At 41.2% G+C, this 12,345-nt stretch overlaps 1 long non-coding RNA gene across 1 annotated transcript in view; it reads left to right on the forward strand.

Annotated features, from left to right (window-relative positions):
• Positions 1–7,605, forward strand: part of LOC116183766 (uncharacterized) — a 37,660-nt gene extending 30,055 nt beyond the window's left edge. Inside the window, exon 2 of the long non-coding RNA XR_004148461.2 lies at positions 7,035–7,605. This is a non-coding gene — a long non-coding RNA (uncharacterized LOC116183766). The remainder of the gene's footprint in view (positions 1–7,034) is intronic.
• The last annotated feature ends 4,740 nt before the right edge of the window (positions 7,606–12,345 follow it).

Here is a 12,345-nt window from a genome sequence, read left to right on the forward strand (position 1 = left end):
TGGCACACGGAACAAAACTCAGTTTCCCCAGCAGCACAGTGTCACCACAGGCTGCAAGAATCAGATTTCCACAATCCTTAACTAATCAAAAACTCAAGCAGGCTCACAGTATTGGATTATTTTTATTTCTTTCTCTCTCTCTCTCTCTCTCTCTCTGTGTGTGTGTGTTTGTGCCAGCTGTATCCAAAGGATGGCTGGCAACACTTCCTGATTTTGTAATTGAGATGTATAAATACATCAAGCCCGAGATAATATCTAGTAATGTAATCCTTCTGCATCCCTTGGCATTGACAGGAGCTGTTCTTAAGTACCATACAAGTTCAGACCTAAACAAGAACCGCTGGAGTGCAGCCATACCTGCAGCACTGGGTGCTCTGACTTTTAAGTTTCCAAAGGGTAACCCTCAGTGGTCCTCTCCCACCAAGGCCAGCAGAGATGGGAACACAAAGCACCACTTAGAGGTACAAAGTGCCTCCGAAGATCCAGTTCCCTGGCTGATTCAGGCTCAAACCAAGGCTATTGATATTGTCTTTTAGTCAATAATGTGGGCTCTTGGTCACAAGAGGTTAGGTAAGATTAGAGACCTAAGATTTTTTTAATCTACTGAATATTAAAAATGGCCACTTCAGGCTTTTCATTCACACCATCTGTTGCTAGCAGGTTGTATTGGCAATTTCAGGACAGATTAATAATTGTTCCTGATTTTGGCACACCAAGAGGTTAAAAATAGATCTTTAGCTGCACAGATGAGTCCTCGACAATTGATTTATCTAAGATATTTTGGCAACTTGAAAAGAAAATATAAGGTTTGATCCTTCCTAGAACTATTTCTCTCAGCCATGTGTGATATAAATAAAACAAACCTCAAGAATCTGGCTTAGAATATAGAATAACATTTTGCTACAGTGATTTCTGCTATGTTTACCACAGCAAATGTTGAATTAGAGGCATCATCATACATAATATTTAAATATTTCAATAATACCCAGAGCTCTCAACACTCTTGTTTCTCTTGTTCATGTTAACAACAATTTGCCAGCAACATTTTAGAACAGAGTAGAGCAGCCTCTTAGAGCAGCCTCTTTGTGTCAAGAAATGTATAAACACCACCCAGCTGCATCTGAAATGCAGCACAACCCCTGGCTGGAGCATCCTTCTAGGGGTGCCAAAAGGTTAAAAGAGTCCTGAGAGGTGTGTCTGAAGGTTTCTCTCACCCAGGGGGTTTAGAGACAGTGCTGCCAGGTCCTGTGAGGCTCAATCCCTGCCTCAGTTCCCAACAGCCACAACTGTTGGTGGGGAAGTTCCTCCTGGTGAGCCTCGGTCCAGCCCCGCCCAAGTGATGCAGGTCGAGGAAGCAGAAATGTAAAATGTGCTGAGCTCATAGAACTCGGCTGAAGTTTCCACTTTGAGGATAACCTGCATAAAAAATAGTCCAACTCTAGAGAGGAATGAAAATTGAGGGAGGATGAAGAAAGGAGCCTGCAGGGGCTTGCCATGATCTGGAGTATAAGAATGAAGATAACCACAAAGCCAGTGCAAGGATCAAAGACGATCCCTTTGAATCCCTTTTTAAAGCACAAATAGCAAACAAGGGGCATACTAAAATAAAGAAAAATACCTATGTAAAGTGGATAGGAATGTTTTAAAAAGTTTCATTAATCATCAGAGATTTTTAGTAGGATCTTGCAGCACACCTGGGAACTGGATTTTAGGACAGGAGAGTGAATTTGTGAACAAGTTCTTCCTACACTTACTCCTTTCATAAGGTTTTTGTCTTTCTGGCTACTGTAACCAAACTTTTCAAGAGATGATATGGCAAATAATTGCAAAATGCTGAACACTTCTGAAAATCTGGTCATTATAAGGATGCCCAGCTGGGAGTTGAGCTCTTCTGGATGGTGAGTTCCTTACAAAGTGCAGCTCCCCATTGGACAGTGGGGAATTCTGGATTTGAGAGCATCCGTGGGAGCAGTCTGTGGCAAGGAGGAGGTAGAGAACTTAATAAGGACTGAGACAGATTTAGGGGTGGGGAAACTCTGACCCAGCTCAGCCCTTCCAGCCTCCACTTCCTGGCCCTGGGTGTTCCTGCTGTTGTTGGAACTGCCTGCTAGTTCCAGCCTTTCTCGAGTGTGGAATAGTAACTGAGGGGGAGCTGGACCATGCAGCAGCTGAGGCCAGCACAGGAAAGGACTGGGAGCATTTCTGGCAGTTGGGAGTGTGACATTTCCAGTCAGAAGTGACTGGAAATACATGAAGTGGAGCTTAATGAAGAACAAGGGAGGAACGTGGGATGAGGGTGGTGCTAGCAGGGATTAAGCTCCATGAAAGGTCATTGTCTGATGGAAGTGAGGGAGCAGGAACGGGAAGGCAGAATGTCTTCTGAGCAAGAAGAGAATTTTCATTTAGCTCTTCCTCATACTTTTCCTGAGTCCATGGGTTGGTGGGTCCAGATTCCTACAGAAAAATTGGATGTGCTCACTGCTGCCTGTATTTCAGCTGTTATGTTTGTCATATGGGTTTCATTTCAGGGTTGAAGAACTTGCTAAATATGCACAAATGGCCTGCATGGTGTTTTGGAGGCATGGGTATTATCACATTAATTTTAATTAACACCAACCTCTCTTGTCACAGCCTGACTCAGGGCAAGGGGATGCCAGCTCTCCACCATATCGGCCAGAGTAGATGATGGACATTTTTCCTCAATGTCCAGTGACAACATGCACCATCAGATCACTCAGGATAGGAAGTGTTATTAATTTTTCTTTTGGGACCACAGCAAATTCCCGCACAAAAAAACCAGCCAGCTAGGGGAGGGGAAAAAAGTATGGCTGGAGTAAAGCTCAATGATTTAATTAAACTTTAGATTAGCTCTCCTCAAAAGCCACGAGCAAAAACACCACAGGCATGTGCAAAAGACAGATGCTTGTGGATGGATCTGCACAACCTTTTTCACAGACTTTTATATAACTTTGGTACAGGCTTAGACAAAAAGTCGCCTTGTTCTTTCCAAGCCAGCATGAAGCACAGCCAGGAAGAGTTAGTCATCAGAGAGTTTTGGTAGTTGTAGTTTGGAACCCCAGCTAGAGTTTTTGCTTTGTGCACTGCTAAAGAATCTAACCCAAGAATTGGCCGCTATCTCGGTCAAATCACATTTCTTTCTAAAATAGCTTTTGACAAAATTATAGCTATTAGGAGAATTTTTCCTTTTCACGCTCTCACAATACAAGATAAATGCAAAAGAAACAACCCTTCCCTCTTCCCCAAGGAATTGTAACAACATTTTTCAGTGAGATTTATAGGATTTCGTATTAAAATGTATTCTGAATTGTGTTTTAATGGGGGGGGGGAAATATAATTTTTGAAACCAAAATAAAAGAGATGCAAAATTTTTATCAAAATGGTTTTACCCTCTAGAATGAAACAGAATATTTTTTCATGGGTTACTCTGAAAAACAGATTTTAAGATTTTGTGGAACAATACATGGTTTTCCCTAGTTACTGGCAGTTTCCAATGGTACATCCATCCTGTAGGTTTCTGTGTTCTGGCACACTTTGGAAATAGCTAGTTTTGGCCAAATAAACAATATTTTTATGCATAAATAAAATTTGCTTCTACAATCAAGACGATTATCTGCACAGCATTTAAGCCCTAAATACAAGTGGTTATGTGCACTTACATGAATCATGGAAAACTATAACATAATAAGGTGCTGTTATTAAGTGCTATACAGCTACAGTTGCTATAAAAGTGAAGAAGAAACCTGAGGTGATGAAAATAAATCTTTAGCTGGTACAAATCAGCACAGCCCTATTGAACTGACAAGAGCTACACCAGTTTCAACAAACAGATTTTTATATGGCCTTTCGTTCATTCACTATACCAAATAAACTATGGTGGAGGCCAGTGAAGTAACGTGGTTTATCCCAAAATCCACATTATTAATGCTCTCTTAACTTTTTGGGAAAGTTCTCTTTGAATTTGGTGGCGTAGGACTGTACCCTGTGCTGCCCAGGACCACTTCCCTCCTGCATATTCACGTGACAGCTCTCACTTCTGGGTGCCTGAGCAAATTTGCTCCTCTTGACCCTAAACTCCACGGAAATAGACCTATTATGATCCCTGAATTATGTTGGCTCACTAAACCCTAGCCCAGCCTCTCTCAGGGAGGAGGATTTTATCAGTATGAGATCTCTTCCCATTGCTGGTGAGCAAAACAGTGTTACCTCAAAGGTGGGTCTGCCTTAAGCACCATGAAGTAGCACCAACCCATGAGGAGGGAGACTTCAGCTCTGATTCAGGTCACAACAGGTATGTTATTCTCAGCCCAGCAAGCTTCTGTTTCAAGCATTAATTTTCTTAAAGACTAAAATTATTTTAATCACCGATGGGTCCTTTCCAGGCATGTTGCCTCTGTTTCGCTCAGGATTTTGAGGAATTTCATAACAGTGCTCTGACATCATTGCACCCAGACACAATGTGCACCATTGTCAGATCAAGCAAGGGTTTTACATTTGCATGAGTGTGTAGCTTTTCCTTTCTATTACCCAATGTTTTCCTCCTCCAGTTATGAATGCTCCAAATCATTGCACATTGTTCCGAAGAATGAGAAAGGCATTCCTGTTTTAGGAAAAGCCAAAGCAAAGCAGGGTGCTCGTGTGTTACCTGTTCATAAAGGATGCTGAAGGCTGTGTCAGAGTGGCACAAAGCAGAGCACACAGGAAAGGTGGGATGCTTCCAACACTCTTTCTCACCTCATGGCAGGTCAGTTCCCTGCACGCACTACCTGGACAGCTTGGATTAGACACCAGCATGTTCCATGAAATTGACACCTATCCTTGTGGACTCCAGGCAGGGAAGTGTCATAACAAGGACCAAGATAAAAAAACGAGATAGAGGTTATTCACATGATTGACATTCTGCCTCAGAGTTCTCACACAAAGCCCTCTCTCTCTGCTTGACATGTGGGCGCTGCATTCTCAAGGCATTCTTGCAGCCTATACCACATATTGAACAATAGCCAGCCTTCTTTCACTCTCCTGTCTGTCTCTCTGAACAGCCCTCTGTTGACAACCCAGGCTGTTCTCACTCTTAAAGTGTTGGAATCCAGAGCATCCCTCTGGCTGCCCTGGCAGGTCTGGGACCCTGGCAGGGGGTCAGGAACCCCCCTGGACAGAGCCCCCAGAGACACTGGCTGTGATCTTTGTCCATGGAAAAGAGTTTTCAATCTTACAGGATGAATTACAAGCTCTGAGTGTTTGATATCAGTAATAATTAAGTGTGGCACGGGTGCAAAAGTAAAATTATAGGATTCTAGATAAGGGGTTCAAAGGGGACAAGATGGAGGAAATTGGGTGTGTCTTGTCCTTTTTCTCCTTCTCCATGCCCTCCATGTTTCACTGTGGTGTTGGCATTTTTCTGTTGGTTCAGGCTGGGGACACACTGTCCAACGTAGGTGACAGATCTTGGCACGTTATTGTAAATCCAGCCCAGGGAGTTTCTGGAATTTAATGTTTGTAATATCCCACTGAGGGCAGAGCCCCACACGCTGCCCTGCAGGACAGAGCTGGGCAGGGCAGCAGAACATGTTAGAGATAAACAGAATAAACAACCTTGGAACCAGCACAGACAATTTATGACAACTTCTTTGGCAACGGGGCTGAAAGACAGAGACTTTCTACAATCTTGGAATCAATACCACAGATTCCAACACTAAAAAATTCAAAAAATTAAATTATATAAGGACAGTCTGTGAGTTTGAGGAGGCATCTTAGAGCATCCTATTTTTAAAATTGCGGTTTGGTGCTTTTTCTTCTGTTTTGTTTCTGTTTCAAAGGAAACCTCCAAAAATGCAGTTGCCCTGCAGATCCACCCTCAGACCAGGGAGCTGCTCTGCATGCAGCACCACTAACAGCTGTAAAGTGCAAATACGTGGATGGCTTTCCCTGTTGGGCCATTCCAGAACAGCTTTTTTTCCCCTCTAAGCTTTAATGTTAATGTTGAATGCCAAACTGGCAGCCCCTGTGCAATTGAAATGTTTGCACAAGGAGAATAGATGCACTGGTGTTTGCTTTCTTTGCCAACAAGGTCCCAAGCCTAAAATGGACAGGATATATGTAAGGTCAAGACAGTCCAGCCTTCTTCACTCATGTCAACTCCTGTTCCTGAGGAACAATGAGTTTGGTCAGGATAAATATGAGGAATGTGGATCTTTCTCTCCTTCATCTCATATGAGCAGCTGGCAGGAGAGATGAGGAATCATGGTGCTGAACTCACTGTGGTGTTATCTCTCTATTTTGGTGATACACATCTGTACCTGGGTAATACATCCCAGAAATGGCAATAAAGGAAGAGGAAAGGAAAGGAGAGGAGAGGAGAGGAGAGGAGAGGAGAGGAGAGGAGAGGAGAGGAGAGGAGAGGAGAGGAGAGGAGAGGAGAGGAGAGGAGAGGAGAGGAGAGGAGAGGAGAGGAGAGGAGAGGAGAGGAGAGGAGAGGAGAGGAGAGGAGAGGAGAGGAGAGGAGAGGAGAGGAGAGGAGAGGAGAGGAGAGGAGAGGAGAGGAGAGGAGAGGAGAGGAGAGGAGAGGAGAGGAGAGGAGAGGAGAGGAGAGGAGAGGAGAGGAGAGGAGAGGAGAGGAGAGGAGAGGAGAGGAGAGGAGAGGAGAGGAGAGGAGAGGAGAGGAGAGGAGAGGAGAGGAGAGGAGAGGAGAGGAGAGGAGAGGAGAGGAGAGGAGAGGAGAGGAGAGGAGAGGAGAGGAGAGGAGAGATTGGCTCAGTTGGTGCCACTAATACCAAAGTGGATTCAATCCCCATATCAGCCACTTACTTAAGAGTTGGACTCCATGATCCTTGTGGGTCCTTTTCAACTTGGAATTCTCAGTGAACTTGTTGCATTGCCACATTGTGCCACTTTTCATGGCACAATCAGTCTTACAAAGATTAGAAAATGAGCAAAATCTCTCCTTCTATAGTAGGCTTTTATAGTTTTCTGGTTTGGAAAAGAAAAAAAAAGGATTTTTTTTTTTTTTTTTGCCACAGAAATATCTCTGCTGTTGGTACCCTTGGTTCTGAGCATGTGATGGCATTTCCACCTTTTCAAGAAGCCTGATGAACTCAACACACTTACACAAAACTGAAGCACAACCTACATCTTTCTTCAGGACCTCACACCTGAGGATGCCTCAAAGAAAGCCCATCTTTTTGAGCCCCTGTTTGTTCTTGGCTTCAGTCTTCTCTGGGTGGATCTGGCAGAGCAAGGCCAGAATGGAACATCAGTGAATAAGTGTGCTGGCGTCACTGAAAAATGAAAACAATTGGAAAATGACAATCAAAGGAAGGTGAAAGATCTAGTCCCAGGGCTTCCTGCTGCAGCTGAGAGTTTATTCAGATGGCCCCCAGATAATCTAAGCCAGAGATAGGGCACACTGACTTATTATGGTGTTTATTCCCTTGGCTTTTTTAGCTGTCAGATGCAAGTGCAGTCTGTCCTGGATACCCTCCCACTTGCACACATCTTCAGGTTTAGGCTTTGATTTATGGTGCTGCTATGGAAGCAACATGGAATTTACAAATGAGAGATATAAATAAATGAGAAAGAGCAAGAAATTTCTATCCTGTAGCACCTTTCATTATGTAGTTATGTAGAGTATTATGTCTATATCAATTAAATACACTTGTTATCGGTACTTCCCATACAGATGTGTAAAGGAACCATGGCATGTGGCAAATCAGCTCCAAATCACGTCAAGTCTTTCCTGGGAGAAGTTAGTTTAGGTAGCACCTACTTTGAGTTAGATAATTTACTTGTCAAAACAATCCTTAACACAAGAACAAGGACAAACTTGTGTATGTGGGAACCAGCAGTCAAAGTCAAGTCATTTAACCAGGTTAAACACCTGGTTAGCTGATCTTTGCTGCACATGAGTTAATAACCTGTGGTATCTTCACAGTGAGAGCCAAACTCACTGGAGGAATCTCCACTGAAGGAATTTACAGTCTCCAGCACTGGAAATCAAGGTGCTTTTTCTCCTAGAAGCTGGGGGAATGAAGGACAAGGCTTATGGCAATAACAGCATCTACTGGTTATCAGGTTATGCACATTGGAGAGTTAATAGAATGTTTTGCCTGGCTTAATCCATTGTAGAGAAAATCATGGTTTTCCCAGCAGGAATAATTTGCCTTTATTACTGCTGTAGTCGCACTGAAACCTGGGGCTTGTGCTAAGATTTTGGGATTTCTAGCTTCAAAATCAAGTGTCTTAAGCAACAAAAAGGAAACATCTTGTTAAGTGCAGCATTCATGGAATTACCAGGGCAGATGCATCTCCACTGCAAGTCTGAGGAAGTTAATGTATTTGTTAAATGCTAAAATTTGCACTAGACTGAACTACGAGTACATTCTTGAAGTGTGTTTCTATGTTATCCACACACATGGTCAGGAAGATCATATGCCAAAATGTATGTTTAAAATATACTTACTATAATATCATTTAGAAATTCAACATTTTGTTCATTACTGTTACACTGACTTAGTTGCTTTATCCCAGGTTTTGCATTTGGTTCTTCTAAACCTAGGATCTGTCTCAAGCAATATGGCAATCCTATTACCCAAATGTTACAGCCTTATTTCATTATACAATTTTTATTCCAAAAGCTCTTCACAAAAGCCTGGAATTCACCTTGCACAATAAACAAGTTAAAAACGGGTCCCTAAAATTTCCTGGAGGCAGCAATTATAGCAATTTTAATCATGTTTGCTGCTGTATTTAACCTGAGATGGATGCCTAAGATCTTTTGTCCATTTGATTAAAGAGATAGCACAAGGGATGTACCAGAGCAGTTGGCTTTTAATGACCTACAAGACCCAAAATGTGTCTGCTCTACAATGCTGGAGTCAATGAATAGAATCATAGAAACATTTAGGTTGGGAAAGCCCTATAAGATCATGAGTTCAACAACCAGCCCAGCACTGCCACGGGCACCAGTAACCCATGTCCCCAAATGCCACATTGGTATGGCTTTTAGATCCCTCTGGGAACGGTGGCTCCACCATCCCTGGGTAGCCTGATCCAATGCCTGGCCAGCACTTCCATGGGCATATTTTCACTAATATCAAATCTAAACCTACCCCAGTGCAACTTGAAGCTGTTTCCTCCTGTCCTGTCCCTGTTCCCTGAGAGCACAGCCTGATCCCACCTGTCTGCATGCTACTTTCAGGGAATTGTGGAGAGTCAGAAGATCCCCCCTGAGCCTCCTTTTCTCCAGGCTGAGCCCCCTTCCTAGCTCCCCCAGCCTCCCCTCCTGCCTTGCCCAGCCCATGACAAACACCCATTGGTGCTTTCCTCGCTCTCAGAGCAAGAGTTGGCTAGTTAAAAAAAAAAAAAAAAAAAATTGAGCAAGATTAATCTGCAATAATTATATATATATTGCAAATGTATTTATTCTGTTTAGGGAGAAACTCCTGTAAGGCCCAGATGAGACATTTCTCACATATATTACTTAGCTTTTCCTGAGGCCTTAATGAGTTGCTTTAAATTACAGACTTAGGTATTGATTAGCCTCATTCCATTGAAATCTAGGCTTAGCAATCTATACTTGTCTATAGTTTATTTGTGATATTATTCCTAATAAAGAGCTGCAATTAATCCACATCAAGAAAAATCAATTAATACAGATTTGTATCACAAAGAAAGAAATCCTCCTCATATCTGCCCACTAATCCTGAAGCTTAGGTCTTTCTTTGCTACCAAGGAGGACAGATAAAAAATATTGATTTCACCCTATTTTTGCAATTTATAGTGATACAATAATAGCACACAGAACAGACGGGCTTATCAATTAAAACTATTTTTATACATGATGATAGATGGGGACACTCAATGCCTTTGTTCTCTGAATTATTAATAATTGTTAATATGATGGACTAGGAGTTGTGTAACAAGAATAATCACTCCAAGCACAGCTCTCAAAGAGTTTGGCTTCACTCCAGGTATGACTGTGAATTTTGCACTGAATGAACCACCATACTTGGTTCTAGAAGGAAAATTGCAGTTATCTGCAGCTGCATGGGAAAGGATGATTATTCTGTGTAATTTTAGACTAATGGTACAACATGAAGAAACACAAGATGCTATCCAAGCTGGCATCTTTCTAATTTTAACCACTTCTATCTCCCATTTTAACCAAGTTAATAACTAACCTAATTTATTAGAAATTTAAAAAAAAAATCTTATCAGAGCCTTCTTGCAGGAAGTGTCACATAAACACTGTGAATTAGAATTTGCAATTTTAGAAACCAAACTTTATCCTTGCTACGCAAAGAAGACAACAATGTGTCATTGTCCCATCACAATTCCTACTGTAAACAGTTTATGCGATTTATTCTTTGCATGCTAGATAATTACATATTTTATACCAGTGTATCGTCAGTATGTTGTTATTCTGACTGCCCCATAATAGAAATTGTGTATTTTCCCAGTGCAGTGAATTCTATTCTTAACATACATTGGCCTCAAACAGCTAAAAATATCAGAGCTCTGTTGCCTGTGGGAAAGTTCTGCTGGAGTTATTTCTATTAAAAGTTTAATATTTGTTTTCTTCAATTTTTCATACTGTATGTGCCATTCCCATTTAATGCCCTCCTCTCCCCTGTGCAATTACTTACAAGTGCTTAAGTGTCACATATGAGGCAAATAATGCCCTAATTCACTCTAATTCTAACATTAATATGAATGATTGGGAATGAGATTAGTGCTGAGGAAGACCATTTTAAAATAAACTGTGATGACACAGTGACAGCTATACAAAGGATTAAAGAGTGTGGATTATCACAGGTTGTGGTTGGAGGTATCAAATGACAGGGCTCTGTGTTTGTTCTTGCCAAAGACCCAGCAATCAGGGGCTGGAGCAGCCAACTGTAATTCTCACACTGAATCTCTGGGTTACTCTGGGGTTTTTCAACTCCCTTAGGTTTTTGACAGACAGTAGGTTCAGAAAAAAAGAGAGTTTTTTGATAAGTATTTTATATATCTGCCAACCTAGAGCCCATGCAGATACAAAGGGAAAGCTTTAGTTTTATAAACATTTGCTTTTTAACCCAAATTCATATCATCCATAAAGATACCACTAAATTAATGACAATATTTCTTTGCTCTGTTGTTGCACATTTAAATTTATCTTCTTGCAATGATATTTTTGCCTTTCTTTCCCCTTTCTTCAAAAGCTATCAGAAGCCTATTTAGAAACCTTACTTCATGCAACTTAACCAATAACATCCATGTTCTTTAGGTCTCCACTTGTACATGTCTGATCCTCATTTTTCTGATGTCTTCATAAAATACTTTTCTATTTCAAGCTGCTTAAAATTCAATATGGTTGCATTCAAGGAAGTGAGGAAGGAGTTGAGAAACAGTAATTATTCTTCGTCTCAATTATCAGATTTTGGGAAGGGCGAAAGAAGCCACCATCATCTTTTGACCCACAGATAACCACATGGTTTTCCCTACTGAGCCTGTACTGGTTTAGATCAAAGAAGATATGTGTAATTTTATAGATTTGAGAGATTGCATGTGGCTCACACAAGACACAAAAATTTACAGTACACAAGTCACAGATCTTGTGGGGCTGTGCTGCTGGAAATCTTAGCCTTGCAATACAAACCATAAGGAAATAGGTGTTTAATGTCCATATTTAAAAATACCAGACATAGCAAGTTCAATATATTGAGTGCGAAGACACTTCACACAGAAGGATTTTGAGAAGAGAAAGTCAAGGCGTGTGTGTACATTTATCCCATAGTTCTATTTCCGATTTAGTGTATTCCATAGAATTTCCTAAACTTATTTATATCAGAGTTTCTATTACCTGATTTCAAAATTTTCAGCAAAATAGCACCCACATTAATCTCCACTATGTTATTCTAGAGAAACGCAGATGTCACCTGCCTTAAACATCCTTATTTGCCAGCTTCCTTTTCATGTAGTCATGGATGGCACCTGTCCCTTAGTGTTTTTGGAAGCTTATATCCAATTAGTATCTACTGTCACCCCAGAAAATCTCTGAGATGCTTTAAAAGTCCTGGGTACAGACATAGGGATGTTTTGCTCTTAAGTCTGATTGCAGTAGTTTGTTCCTAAAAGGCTTGGAAAGAAAACAGTGAATGATCCCTATTAAGGATAATTATAAGATATAGATTTTTTTTCTGAAATATGGCCAGTTTTATCCTTTTTATCTTATTGTATTTTAAACCAGTGAAGAAGACCAGTATCATTCAGGTTTTCTTCTTAATATATTAAAAAGTGAGCCAAGTGGGTACAAGTCTGGCTTTTCACTTTGTTTCCCTTATTCTTTTG

Source organism: Lonchura striata, chromosome 6, assembly GCF_046129695.1.
Source record: "Lonchura striata isolate bLonStr1 chromosome 6, bLonStr1.mat, whole genome shotgun sequence".
NCBI classification, from domain to species: Eukaryota; Metazoa; Chordata; class Aves; order Passeriformes; family Estrildidae; genus Lonchura; species Lonchura striata.